Genomic DNA, 14,797 nt, shown 5'->3' on the forward strand with positions numbered 1-14,797 from the left:
CTCCACCTTTCAGGCTCACCAAGGTGAACAACAACTCGGTGTAATTTGTTTGTTTTTGGAACGATGAAGCTGAAGCTGCTCTCTGATTGGCTGAAAGGAGGCGACAGCTGGTCTTCGCTCTGAGTTTTACGCTGATGTGTTCTGACTTCCTGTGTAGCTCAAACACACTGAAAGGCAGTTTGGCTGAATCAGAATTTTCTTTTGTTGTTCTGGTTCTTTCGGGTCGGACTCTGCGTCCACCCAGCACAAAGGAGCAGCTCAGAAGCTCTCCTGAGTGGTGAAGTCAAACAGAGTTCACCGGGGCAGGACTGCGGTTTCTTTTGTGCTGGGAACGAGGATCACACGCCGGCCTGTGGGGCTCACCTTTGAAGGGGCCTTCAGAGGCAGGTGTGCAGCTTAAACACAAACTCCGTTTGAAGTAGAAGGAGAAGTGAGGAGGGTTTGATCTCCGTTTGGCTCTCCATGAAAATAGCTGCACCTGTGCAGCTGACCACAACCAACCTCTCCATCTGATCAAATCTACAGAGGACTCAGCCAGCCGACCACGCACACACACCTGCTCCCCAGGTAAACAACAAGAGGACACACTACATACCAAGCACACTCATTTATTACATCAGGGCTGATTACAGGGTTCAGCTACTTTGAGGAGTTGCATCAAACAGAACCGAGTGACCACCGATGCCCAGAGTGGGATCCACGCAGCTCCAGGCAGAGCCGTTCTGATGAAAGACGACTAAACCTTCACCTGAGGCTGGAGACGTGCAGCCTGACTGAAGCAGAGAGAGAACCATCAGAGAGGACAAGCTGATTCATGTTCTCCACGTGGGCGGATCCAGGATGCAGGCTCATGAAGAAACTCTCCCTGAGGGAACAGACTTTCTGTTTGGGTGCGTGTCGCTCCTCCAGAGGTGTAATCTGCTTGTCCTCATTAATGCTGTTTAGGAGAGCAGCAACGCCACACTGCTGTGGTTACGAAATGAGCTGTCGTTAGTTAGGAGTCGACAAAAGGCCAAAGACTGAACATTTACCATGAGAAAAGTCACAGAACCTGTATTTAGTCCAGGCTGTTTGCTTTTAAATGCTTCATAACCTTTTTATACGTTCTAATAGACCTATGGTCAAGACCAAGCACGCTTCTGAAACCCCTTACCTGAAACCATCACAGCTGGTGTGTTTTTAGTACCTTCCAGAATGAGCCGTTTCAGGGCTCTGTCACTTTGATGCTAATAAGCTGCTGCTGGCCACGCCCACCCACCCACTCACTGTTTGGCTGCTATGAGGTAAGGAGCTCGGATACTCGTTCCCGTTTCTTCTGCCAATATTACGAGAACAAAAATCTCCTGTTCAGTCCACAAGGAATTTTGGGATAGGGCGTGCCGTGACGGCCTTGTTGCTTCAATGAGACGTAATCAGCCTTAGAAGGATGCATTCCCTGGGTGGGGACACAACCTCTGCCTGGAGCTGGAGCAAAGGGGTTCTGGGATCATAGACTCTTAATCCCGAGGGATGGTAGGATGGAGGAGAGATGGACTTTCTACAAAAGAAGCAAACACTTCAGATGAAGACATGATGTCCCATTTATAGGAGCTCGGGATGTGGTTCTAAAAGCCCCGCCCACTCATCTGAACATGATCATGGTGTTTCTCATGTTTTAATACATGTGCTGTGGTCTAGTAGGAATGAAGGCCTTGTAAACTGTACTCTAGAGAAAAAAAGCTCCAGTGCGCTTGTTTCAGGAACTAGAAGGTAGCCACATCAGAGGTGACCTTCAGACGAGAGGATCTGTAGTCTTACTTCCTGGTATGTGGACAACTCTCCTCTGATTGGCCAGCAGCAACACAACTCTACCACTGACTGTTTGCTCTGCAGTGTTGATGTTTTATCTCCATAAATAACACAAGCCTGGAGGAGTTCTGCTGTGAGGTGGAGTTGCTAATGCTAACAGTTAGCTTCTACTAGCTGAGATGTTCTCTGCTGTTTCCTGGATAAACCAACAACAGCCTTCCCCGTCGTGAGTCCAGATGGGTGATTCCATGAATGTTAGTGACAGGGTGACGTAGATCTGTCAGGATTTTCTATCCCAGAGTTTCACCGTCTGTTTTCTACCAGAAGCTACTGCAGGAGATAGGTGTAGGAGACTACCTTCATGTTCAGCCTGCATGAAACACTCAGAGTGACCCGTTAGAATCAGAATTAGTCATTAAAATCTGTTTTTCTGTGACCTTTAAACACAGAAATGAGGTCCCACTGATGTACAAGAGTCGACATCTGAAAACAGTTTTCTCAGGTGTTTTTCTGTTTACGTTCAAATATCCCACTTAGTTATGTGAAGGGGCGGGGCTTAAGACTTGTACAGCAACCAGCCACTAGGGGAGCTAGTTTTCATTCAGGTTGAACGTCCATGTTCTGTTTCTGTGCTGAGTGTTGATGGTTTAATGTGACCGTACAAGCTACGTTCATACGTTCACACACATGTATTCACAAAACATAGTTTCATCTACAACCTGCAGATAAAACACTGACTGTCCAGCTAGTCGCCCTAAAATCCCAGAAGTTGAAATAAAACCTGTTAAAACCAGACAGTAGGACGAAGGGCCGTGATCTGAAACTTCACTTATCCCTCCCCAGGAGACCCGTTTCCATCCCGGAGCTGCTATAATTTGTCTGGAAGAGGGAAAGAAGAGGAACGAAGGCCAGCGGTATGCGGGTGATGCAGACAAGCTAAACACCAACTTTCCAGAGGTATCAACGTTCCCGTCACGTTTAGAGTCAGCCAGGAAGCCAAAGCCATCCAGTGCCAGCAGACCTATCAGCGTCTGGGATCTGGACTGGCAGATCCTCAGCAGCACTGGGAGCTGTTTGGATTACACTATCGGCCCACTCCCGTCACAAAAGCTCAAAGTCCAGGTGAGCAAAGAGAAGCTGACGTCTAACCCAGCGCAGCCCACAGACAACCGCTCAGCCACTTTACTTTGATAAGACTTCTACAGTCTGTGACTCCTGAATGACTCCAGCGACCTCCTCTGAGATAAGAACCCTCATGTTTTTCCCTGCAGAGGCGCGCCGCCGGGCTCAGGTTAAAGATAAACTTCCACCACGGCTAAGAATGTGTCACTCTTATCTACGGGCTCCTCGGACCGCTCCAACAGACGGTCCGTCCGGTCCGAGGAAACCCGCTCTCCAGAGCTTCACAGTCCTCCCCGTTTGAGATGTAACACGAGTCAGACTGAGGCAACGGTTTCCAGGAAAGCCTCAGCAGCCGAGCGTGTCTCTGCGAGGTCGTAAATAAAGCCCAGTTCTGCAGAAATTCAAGTTTAAACTAGCAGTTAGTGTTTGTTTAAGCCACAAGCAGCGCTGATGCGTCCGGAGAAAACACGCATGGAAAAGGTTCCGGTTACACCCGAAGCCCTTTTTATAGGTTAGGGAAGAGTAACGTAAAAAGCACCATCATGGCAGAAATAAGTGTGGTTAGTTTGTGCCGAACAAGTCAGGAACCTCACTTGTGTCGGAAATTATGACACTGAGAAATTGGAGGAAAGTCACTTATAGATTTATCCCGAGACCAGGATAGGGATGAACCCAGAGCACCAGGAAGAACTGCTTATGAATGAATGACTGAATCCAGTTGGCTTCATGACCAAAAGCCAACAGAACCGATGAATTAACAGGCTGAGAGGAGAACCGGCTGCAGTCTCCGGGCTGAGTACTATTAACAGAATAATTACTAATACTTCTGTTTACCACGGGCTCAGGTCTGAGTGGGTGACGAGGGGCGTGTCCATCAGACTGAAGATGATGTCACGCCACTCATGTGGCCGCCCCCTTCGCCCTGATGGACGGCAAAAAGACCGTTTACACCCGTAGAACTCCAGTGAAGCTAGTCAAAACGAGCCAGTTTGTAGCCTTTTATGGTTTATTGAGTTGATTTGACAGTGAAATGGTTTCAGCTTGCTGCGTGGCCGGCTGCACCGAGAGACGAGGACGTAAACTCAACTCCTTTTGTTTTGTTAATAACGTTGATGGAGACTGAGGACGGAGACGAACTGCAGCGATCAATCAAGCGGACTAGCAGGCCTCACGCCGGGGACACACCGGCCGCGGAAGCGCCGCGAAGCGAATCGCTCACGAAATTCGGCCGCTGCTCGCCGCTCCTCAGTTCAGATCAGACGCGCCCCAGTCGAGGCGCGCCTCGGCTCAGCTGTAGTTTTTCTTTTAAACACTTGGTGTCCTCAATTTCCTCTCTGCCTTTTCTCAGCTCTTTTCCTCTACGTTTGAGTGTGTGTGTGTGTGTGTGTGTGTGTGTGTGTGTGTGTGTGTGAACCTATGGTATGAGTTGTTTCTGCCAGTTGAATCTCTTGGAACCCGCTCCAATTCTGCAGCTGTATCCTAGCAGTTTCTTCCGACATGGGTACGTAGATAATCGTGTTTTTCGGGGGTCGTACAGCTCCTTGTGTTTCTCAACTTCCATAATTAATTTAAAGTCATCCATCTTAACTGCTTGCCTCAGACTTTCTGCCTCTCTGTCCTGTTTGCTCCAGTGAAGACACCCAAAACCACTCCCCCTTCACGCGGTCACACACGCACACAAGTTCGATGTGTGTGTATGTGTGTGTGTGTATGTGTGTGTGTGTTCGTGTGGTTTTTCTGCAGTGTCTGATTACGAACACATTTGATTGCGTAATTTTATTTTGAAATGCTTTATTTTGTTAACTTTACCGGCCTGCCTCTTATGTCTAGGTTTGACTTCCTGCCAGAATTGATGCGATTCACCTGCGGCTCACGAACAAAATAGAGCCGACGCCGAAATGATCGCTGCACGGTGCGAGCTGGAGCGCCGGCGCGAGGCGATTCGCGGCGCTTCGGCGGCCCATGTGGTCTATAGAATAGCTTAACAAGGGCGCCGAATGAAGGCGGTCCCATTTTCGCGGCTCTTCTGCGGCCGGTGTGTCCCCGGCGTTAGATTAGCAGCGAACATGTTTTTACTGGTAAGATTAACGTTCATTTATTCCACGAGGAAGACAGGGACAGGGATAAATGTGACGTGTTTATACGAGTTATTGATAATCCTGATGGACGGGTATTTCACCACGGAGGCTGCGCTCCGTCCCCTGTAGCGTAAAGTGAGACGATTATTAACAATATTAAAGCTCCGATGTATGATTACGTGTGTTAAAATGACGTTATTTATTTATTTATATGAGCGTCGGCGTTCAGAGATCTTCTCATTCCGGTGTGAGAGCAGCAGCTGGACCCGGTACCACCACCAGCAACAGAAGCCGGCAGGGATCCGGACGTGTTAACAATCAGCTTTGGTGTGAAGTGAAATGCTGTTTACAACATAATGTTATAAATCCAGAGGGGTGAATTTAGGAAAAGTCAGCAACATGTTTACATCGGTGAACAGCTGCAGAGAGAACGTAAGCTAACGCTGGTAAGCTAGTTAGCATACCGCTAGATGCGCTACTCCTTCTGATAGCTGAACTGGGCATGGACCAGTGGAAGGAATGCTGGAGGAGTTTTGTTTTTGTTTTGATCACAAAAACAATTTATTTTCCCTTTATTTAGTACTCGTGTCGCTCACCGGTTACATGCTTTTGCCGTTCAGCATGGTGGACCCACGAGATTAGGTGACGTCGGTGCAAAGGGTCAATAGAAGCTTTTAGCTCGGATGGGCGGCGCTCCAGAATCAGAACCGCATCATTTCAGCGGCGGACAAAAAGAGAAAATCTCTGAGTTTATTTTCTGTGACTAAACTAGAAGAATCTGCAGCTGGAACAGAAGCAGCAGCAGGAGGGAAAGGCAGATTTCACCAGTTGTGAGGAAGTGCTTCGTCCACAAGAGGAATGTTTAAATTCTGCCACAACAAGAAGAAACAGACTAAATAAACGTGAGAAAACAAACAAACAAAGTTGGAAGAATTCTAAACTTCAAACTTATTTTTGTTTTGCCAGATTAAAAAAAGACACCAGAGTTAAAAGTAACTAGTTTCCTTGTGAATGAAAGTAACCTGCAGGGATCATTTCAGATGATCTCCCTCTGTGACAGGTGACACATCTGCACAGATGTTGCTGCTCTTATGTGCTGAAACATGAACGTTTCACTGATCTGAGGTCAGTAAAGAATAAATCTGTTGTGTATGACGTCATCCAGCTCCATCTGGACGGGACCGTCCAGAAACTCCAAACGCCGTCAGACAACATCCGCCCTGCCTTCCCAACAGCGCCGGCTCACAGCCGGAGGGCGAGTTTCTTATCTCGCTGCAGTAAAACGTAGAAGTCTTAGCAAATATTTACCTCCAGCTTCCTTTGAGCTGATGAAGTCATAAACCTGGAGATGACTCAGTCGCTTCAGCAGCCTAAACAACACTTATAGAGCGCTGATGTCATCACAGGTCTGAATCTGTCGGAACTATTCCCGTTTCCATCGGGAGTTCCCTTCATTCCTGAACTATAGCTCTTCTGTGGGGGGAGCCAAGGCGGGTGGGGGGAAGTTTGGTTCAGAGTTGGTTCTGGAAATCTGGACCATAACAGCAGCTGTTTGGCTGTTCCTGCGTGTCACAAACAGGTGTTGTACCAGACTGTGACTCTAGGCGGGAGCCAGAAGAAAGCGGACCTTTGACTGGAACGTCGTCTCCCCAGAAGGACCGCTGCACCTTTCATTTAAAACAACTGGGTGCATCTCGTTCAGTTCTTTTGTTTTGTGACTATTTACCTTTCTCTTTTGATGAACCTGCTAGCTTTAGCTTCTGATGTTTCCCACAAACGCATTCATTTATTGTTAGCGTTAGCTAAGCTAGTTACATCTAGCTCAACTGTTTTGTTTCCCACTTTTTTTATTTACAAACCAGGGGTGTTTCTCAATGTGAAGGAACCTTGCCTTGATGCCTTGGCCCCGCCCCGGTCGTCTAGCACAGTGGTTCCCAACCTTTTTCCCAAGGGACCCCGTTTTTTACCAGTAAAATTTTTGACGACCCCCTCCCATTCCAGTACAAACAGTATTAATAAATGATAAAATTGTTCAAGCATATTTTAATATGCTTTGATTCAATAGATAACAGTAATAGTCGGCTCCAGTACAGAACAAAGTCATTAACAAACCCAAACAGAGCATAATGTGATTGACAGTCTGTGTTACTTTTCTGAACACATTGTTTCTTGTAAACACTGATAAATCAATCATTCCTTTCAATAAACGTTTGACACATAAAAATACACTGAGCAAAATGTACTTAAATGTGTATATTACTGTTTATACTAGATTATTTACTGTAAAGGCTGTGATTAATCAACCAGTCCTATCTTTAATGAACTTTTGACACTTGAAAATAAAACAGTGAGCTGAGCAAAATGTTCTTAAAAGTGTGTTACTCTTTCTGTACTAATTATTTCCTGTCTTAATATCAGTAAACTTTTCACTCATGAAAAAAATGTGAGCAAAATGTAGGCTATAAACAAGTAATAAATGAAGTTTTAACCCCTTAAAGTGGAGAGGTCCTGGCGACCCACTGAGAGGCTTTGGCGCCCCCTTGTGGGGGTCGGGACCCCCAGGTTAGGAACCACTGGCCTAGGAGATACGTCATCAGGAGCCACCAAGACGTGTTCCAATGTTCATGTTCTACTGAGGCGTGTTCTCCGTTTGTTAGCCGTGTAGCTAGCTGAGCGAGGATACTCCAAAAGCCTTGGTCAAACATTACCCAGAATACACCGCGGTATTTTGAAAAAGGACGGCGGATCAGAAGCCGGCAGCTACTATGGGGACAATTTTCAAGTTTAAAAGTAAGTCAGCTAATTTAAAATGGTTTTTAGATCCAAAGAAGTTATCTATGGTTGGTTAGTAGTTGCAGCTTCGGTGGCTAGCTGGTAGTAACTCACTTATATAATTAATTTAATAAACATATACACGATTTAAAAAGTAAGGGCTCGTTATATATTTATACTGAAACTAATACGTATAAAATATAACGTTATTTCCCGTGTCACGTGATGTTACGTGACCGCCGTGGAAGCCGCGGTCACGTGATGCAAGTTTGTTCCATTTAACCGTTTTCTTTGACCAAGGAAGGACCGTGGCCTCGCAAGACATCGCCTCACAAGGCCCGGTGCCTTGACTTTGAGAAACACCGCATCTTTTTGGCTCTCAAATGTAAAAAAGTTTCTGTGAAAGAGCAGAGCTGGATTAAAAACTGTTTTAATGTCACAAACTACCCACAATGCACTGAGAAGTGATAAAAAGCACCTATCTGTGAGATTTTCCTGATAATCTTGATGCACATGAAGAAGCATGGTGGTAAATTATAACAAGTTACGCTGATAAATGTTTTTATGTGATGAATAAAAAATACTTAATCAACCGAAATTAGGTTGGATGTTTTTTTTCTGTAGGTAGATTTTAAATGTTGTTTTAATCCTAATCTGATTCAAACTGAATCCAACAGGTTTCTGTTTACATGTAAATGATTAAAATATTAGTAAAAAGTTGTTCTAATTTTTACCGTAAACTGAAATAACAACAAGCTGAAATAATCTCCCTGATTTCCTTGGAAAGCTGAGTGTTTAAGGAATGACGTGGAAGCAGGTGTCCTGCAGTGAATGATTCCATTTCCCGTTGGAATCTTTGACCTCCTCCAGTCTCACGCCTGGATGGGTTCACACTCTGACAGGTTCTGGGGCAGGTGCAGACAGAGACCCGTTTCACGGAAGGTGATTTGGATTTGCTCGAGCGAGAAGGAAGAAAGAAGTCCGATTAATTATTAAAGACGGGGGGGGGGGACTTCCTGTAGATGCCACAGATGTGTCCTGACTAAAGCTGTTCCTGTATAAAACATTTTAATCGTATACGAATTGATATGAAATCATATTTATCACATAAAGCCTAAAGAAGGTTCTTCTGAGCGCTGTGCGAACCTTTCTTTATGAGACCTTAGGGCATTTTTAGGTGTCGAAGCAGCAACCCCATGTTGTGTAACGGTGCTTTTAAAGCCCTTACAGGTGAGTTTTACCTGAACGATCATCATGAATGAGACCCATTGATCGCTAGACGTCTGGGTGATGAGCGCTGCAGGTTCCTGTTGATCCTCTCTGGTGGAAAACACGTCTGTGGAGCTGGATTCACATCACGTACAGCTTTCCTCCCAGTGAGGACGAAAAAACAATCTCAACAGTTTCACACAACGGTCTGTATTTAGGGTTCTGCAACCCCCCAAAGGCACTTCACAACACAATCATTCACCCATTCACACACTACCATGTAGCCACAGCTGCCCTGGGGCGCACCGACAGAGGCACCACCGGTCCCGTCGACCACCACCAGCAGCAGCAAGGTGGGTTAAGTGTCTTGCTCAAGGGCACAACAGCAGCATTCTCTGGTCAGAGCCGTGATCAAACCTACAACCTTCCAATTACCGGACAACCCGCTCTACCTGCTCCATCCGTCCATTCATCCATCCATCCATCTGTCCATTCATCCATCCATCCATTCATCCATCCATCCATCCATTCATCCATCCATCCATCCGTCCATTCATCCATCCATCCATCTGTCCATTCATCCATCCATCCATTCATCCATCCATCCATCCATTCATCCATCCATCCATCTGTCCATTCATCCATCCATCCATTCATCCATCTGTCCATTCATCCATCCATCCATCCATCCATCCATCATCCATCCATCCATCCATCCATCCATCCATCCATCACCCATCCATCTATTCATCGTTCAACCAACCAAAATGTGAGTGTTAATGAAGAAATGGAACTAGAAACTCAGAACATTCAGAAGAAAACGTTTGATCTGCTTCGCTGCACAATCAGATTTTCCTTTTTAGCATTTCGTGACGGTTCAGAGGTACATTCAAGTTCACATGTTCGTTCAGCAGTATTTGGTCAGGAGGGGTTTGATGGGTCACCGATGGACCTTCAGGGGAGGGAGGTCCTGATGAGAACAGCGGCTGTTATCTGTGTCCCTTCCTGTGCTGCACGAGTAATCAGCTGATTCCCTCGGAGAGGACCTGGCTTAGGAGGCCAGCAGGAGGTGGTAAAGCCAGAGGCTGTGAGATAAAACATGTCTGCTATCCTAACATCTAAAACCCCTCAGAATAAAGTTCTTGGTCCATTCTGGGATCAGTCTAACCCTAAACCAGGGCAGCTGGAGGGAGACATAACACGCTCCAAAACACAAAATAGTCAGGAAACATGAAAAATGTTAACAAGTCAAATCACAGATGAAGTCACAAAAACCCATTAAAACGAATCAAATGCATCTAAAATACAGAAACTCACAATGTCTGATCAGATGAATCCAGATGTAAACGATGTGTCTGCAGCTGGATTTATCGGACTTCATCTTGAATTCTTTTAAAGAAAAACAAAGAAAAGTCGCCGGAAATGAAGAACTCAGAGTGACAAAAACAAAAATACCAAAGAAGCGTGAAACTGTGAGGTTCCCAGATTTAGAGCCGTGGTTCTGAGTAACTATCTATCCAGATGCTGTAATCACAGGGTCCACTCAGATCCACCCTCATGGCTCAGCAGCCAAGCAGAACATCTCAGCTCCTGGACCTCAAACCTCAGAGCTTTCACCAACACCCCGGCAGCCATGGAAAACCTGACCCGGACACGGTGAGGAAGCCCAGAGCTGTGGTCGTGGCAGTGGAATATGACTGGATCAGCGCACTCAGATCCTTCCAAGGAAACGCTTAGTGGCAACGTGAAGAAAGGCAGGAGGTTTGGACCTGAAGGCTGCAGAACGTTCTTGGAAGAACCACTGGGGCGTTTGATCCTGTGGAGCCGTGCAGCAGCAGCATCCTGAGTCACTGTTCATGAAAAACAGACCCAATTATCCCACCAGAGCTACTCCGGGTGACCGGTGTCGGAGAGAGTGGGTCGCCTGATGGGACGTCACAGACCTTCAAGTGTGCTCCAGCTGGAGGAGCTCTAATCATCCAATTACAGCTGATCACTAGAGGATGTTTCCTGTGCTGCCCGGGTTCACCAGAACCACCACAGCAGGTTCTAGACTCCATCAGCAGGTCCAAATCACAGCTGGGATTATTTGTTACACCGTAAGATCTGCAGTTCAGATCACGGGCAAACACAGAAAGCAGTGTCAAGCATCTGGCAAATTTCAAAATAAAAGACTTCCTGTTGCCTAACGATCAAAAGAAAAACTGGAAAAATTGCATTTATTGCACAAATGCTGTTTGAATGCTGGATAGCTGAAACTGTAAGCTGAAGCTGCTGAACAGCTGAACTGAAGCTGAAATTAAGCAAAACTGTCCAAATGAGCTGAATGTCTTGAAAGATGTAGAAGCAAAAAGCACCAACAAGCAAATAAAGCACAAAAAGTAGGTGAAGAACAGAGGAAAATAATGCTAAATAGCAAAAAAAAAACTTAAATCTGTGAACATTGTATAAAAATCTGGACAGCTGAAATGTGTAAACACCTGTTATTTCAGTTTGCCAAGTTTAACAGTTTAATCTTTACATTTATGCTAAATTTGGTAACTGATCCATCCATCCATCCATCCATCCATCCACCCACCATTCATCCATCCACCCACCATTCATCCACCATTCATCCATCCATCCATCCATCCATCCATCCATCCACCATTCATCCATCCATCCACCATTCATCCACCATTCATCCACCATTCATCCATCCATCCATCCACCATTCATCCATCCATCCACCATTCATCCACCATTCATCCATCCACCATCTATCCATCCATCCACCATTCATCCATCCACCCACCATTCACCCACCATTCATCCATCCATCCATCCATCCATCCATCCATCCACCATTCATCCATCCATCCACCATTCATCCATCCATCCATCCATCCATCCATCCACCATTCATCCACCATTCATCCATCCACCATCTATCCATCAATCCACCATCTATCCATCCATCCACCATTCATCCATCCATCCACCATTCATCCATCCACCCACCATTCATCCATCCATCCATCCATCCACCATTCATCCATCCATCCACCATTCATCCACCATTCATCCATCCACCCACCATTCATCCATGCACCCACCATTCATCCACCATTCATCCATCCATCCATCCATCCATCCATCCACCATTCATCCATCCATCCACCATTCATCCACCATTCATCCATCCATCCATCCATCATTCATCCATCCATCCACCATTCATCCACCATTCATCCATCCACCATCTATCCATCCATCCACCATCTATCCATCCATCCACCATCTATCCATCCATCCACCATTCATCCATCCACCCACCATTCATCCATCCATCCATCCACCATTCATCCATCCATCCACCATTCATCCACCATTCATCCATCCATCCATCCATCCATCCATCCACCATTCATCCATCCATCCACCATTCATCCACCATTCATCCATCCACCATCTATCCATCCATCCACCATCTATCCATCCATCCACCATTCATCCATCCACCCACCATTCATCCACCATTCATCCATCCATCCATCCATCCACCATTCATCCATCCATCCACCATTCATCCACCATCCATCCATCCATCCATCCATCCATCCATCCATCCATCCATCCATCCACCATTCATCCATCCATCCACCATTCATCCACCATTCATCCATCCACCATCTATCCATCCATCCACCATCTATCCATCCATCCATCCATCCATCCACCATTCATCCATCCATCCACCATTCATCCACCATTCATCCATTCATCCATCCATCCACCATTCATCCATCCATCCACCATTCATCCATCCACCATCTATCCATCCATCCACCATCTATCCATCCATCCACCATTCATCCATCCACCCACCATTCATCCACCATTCATCCATCCATCCATCCATCCACCATTCATCCATCCATCCATCCATCCACCATTCATCCATCCATCCACCATTCATCCACCATTCATCCATCCACCATCTATCCATCCATCCATCCATCCATCCATCCACCATTCATCCATCCACCCACCATTCATCCACCATTCATCCATCCATCCATCCATCCACCATTCATCCATCCATCCACCATTCATCCACCATTCATCCATCCATCCATCCATCCATCCACCATTCATCCATCCATCCACCATTCATCCACCATTCATCCATCCACCATCTATCCATCCATCCACCATCTATCCATCCATCCACCATTCATCCATCCACCCACCATTCATCCACCATTCATCCATCCATCCATCCACCATTCATCCATCCATCCACCATTCATCCACCATTCATCCATCCATCCATCCATCCACCATTAATCCATCCACCAGCTATCCATCCATCCACCATCTATCCATCCATCCACCATTCATCCATCCACCCACCATTCATCCACCATTCATCCATCCATCCATCCACCATTCATCCATCCACCCACCATTCATCCACCATTCATCCATCCATCCATCCATCCATCCACCATTCAGCTATCCATCCATCCACCATTCATCCATCCATCCACCCACCCACCATTCATCCACCATCTATCCATCCATCCACCATTCATCCATCCACCCACCATTCATCCATCCATCCATCCACCCACCATTCATCCACCATCTATCCATCCATCCACCCATTATATCCAGCCATCCACCATTCATCCACCATCCATCCATCCACCATTCATCCACCATCCACCATCCATCCATCCATCCATCCATCCACCATTCTGCTATCCATCCATCCACCATTCATCCATCCATCCATCCATCCACCCACCCACCATTCATCCACCATCTATCCATCCATCCACCATTCATCCATCCATCCATCCACCCACCATTCATCCACCATCTATCCATCCATCCATCCATTATATCCATCCATCCATCCACCATTCATCCATCCATCCACCATTCATCCATCCACCCACCATTCATCCATCCATCCATCCATCCATCCACCATTCATCCATCCATCCACCATTCATCCATCCATCCATCCATCCATCCACCATTCATCCACCATTCATCCATCCACCATCTATCCATCCATCCACCATCTATCCATCCATCCATCCACCATCTATCCATCCATCCACCATTCATCCATCAACCCACCATTCATCCACCATTCATCCATCCATCCACCATTCATCCTTCCATCCATCCATCCATCCACCATTCATCCATCCATCCACCATTCATCCACCATTCATCCATCCACCATCTATCCATCCATCCACCATTCATCCATCCACCCACCATTCATCCACCATTCATCCATCCATCCATCCATCCATCCATCCACCATTCATCCACCATTCATCCATCCATCCATCCACCATTCATCCATCCATCCACCATTCATCCATCCACCATCTATCCATCCATCCACCATCTATCCATCCATCCACCATCTATCCATCCATCCACCATTCATCCATCCACCCACCATTCATCCATCCATCCATCCATCCATCCACCATTCATCCATCCACCCACCATTCATCCACCATCCATCCATCCATCCATCCACCATTCAGCTATCCATCCATCCACCATTCATCCATCCATCCATCCATCCACCCACCCACCATTCATCCACCATCTATCCATCCATCCACCATTAATCCATCCACCCACCATTCATCCATCCATCCATCCACCCACCATTCATCCACCATCTATCCATCCATCCACCCATTATATCCATCCATCCACCATTCATCCACCATCCACCATTCATCCATCCATCCATCCACCATTCATCCACCATCTATCCATCCATCCACCCATTATATCCATCCATCCAT

Source organism: Nothobranchius furzeri, chromosome 19 (genome assembly GCF_043380555.1).
Source record: "Nothobranchius furzeri strain GRZ-AD chromosome 19, NfurGRZ-RIMD1, whole genome shotgun sequence".
NCBI classification, from domain to species: domain Eukaryota; kingdom Metazoa; phylum Chordata; class Actinopteri; order Cyprinodontiformes; family Nothobranchiidae; genus Nothobranchius; species Nothobranchius furzeri.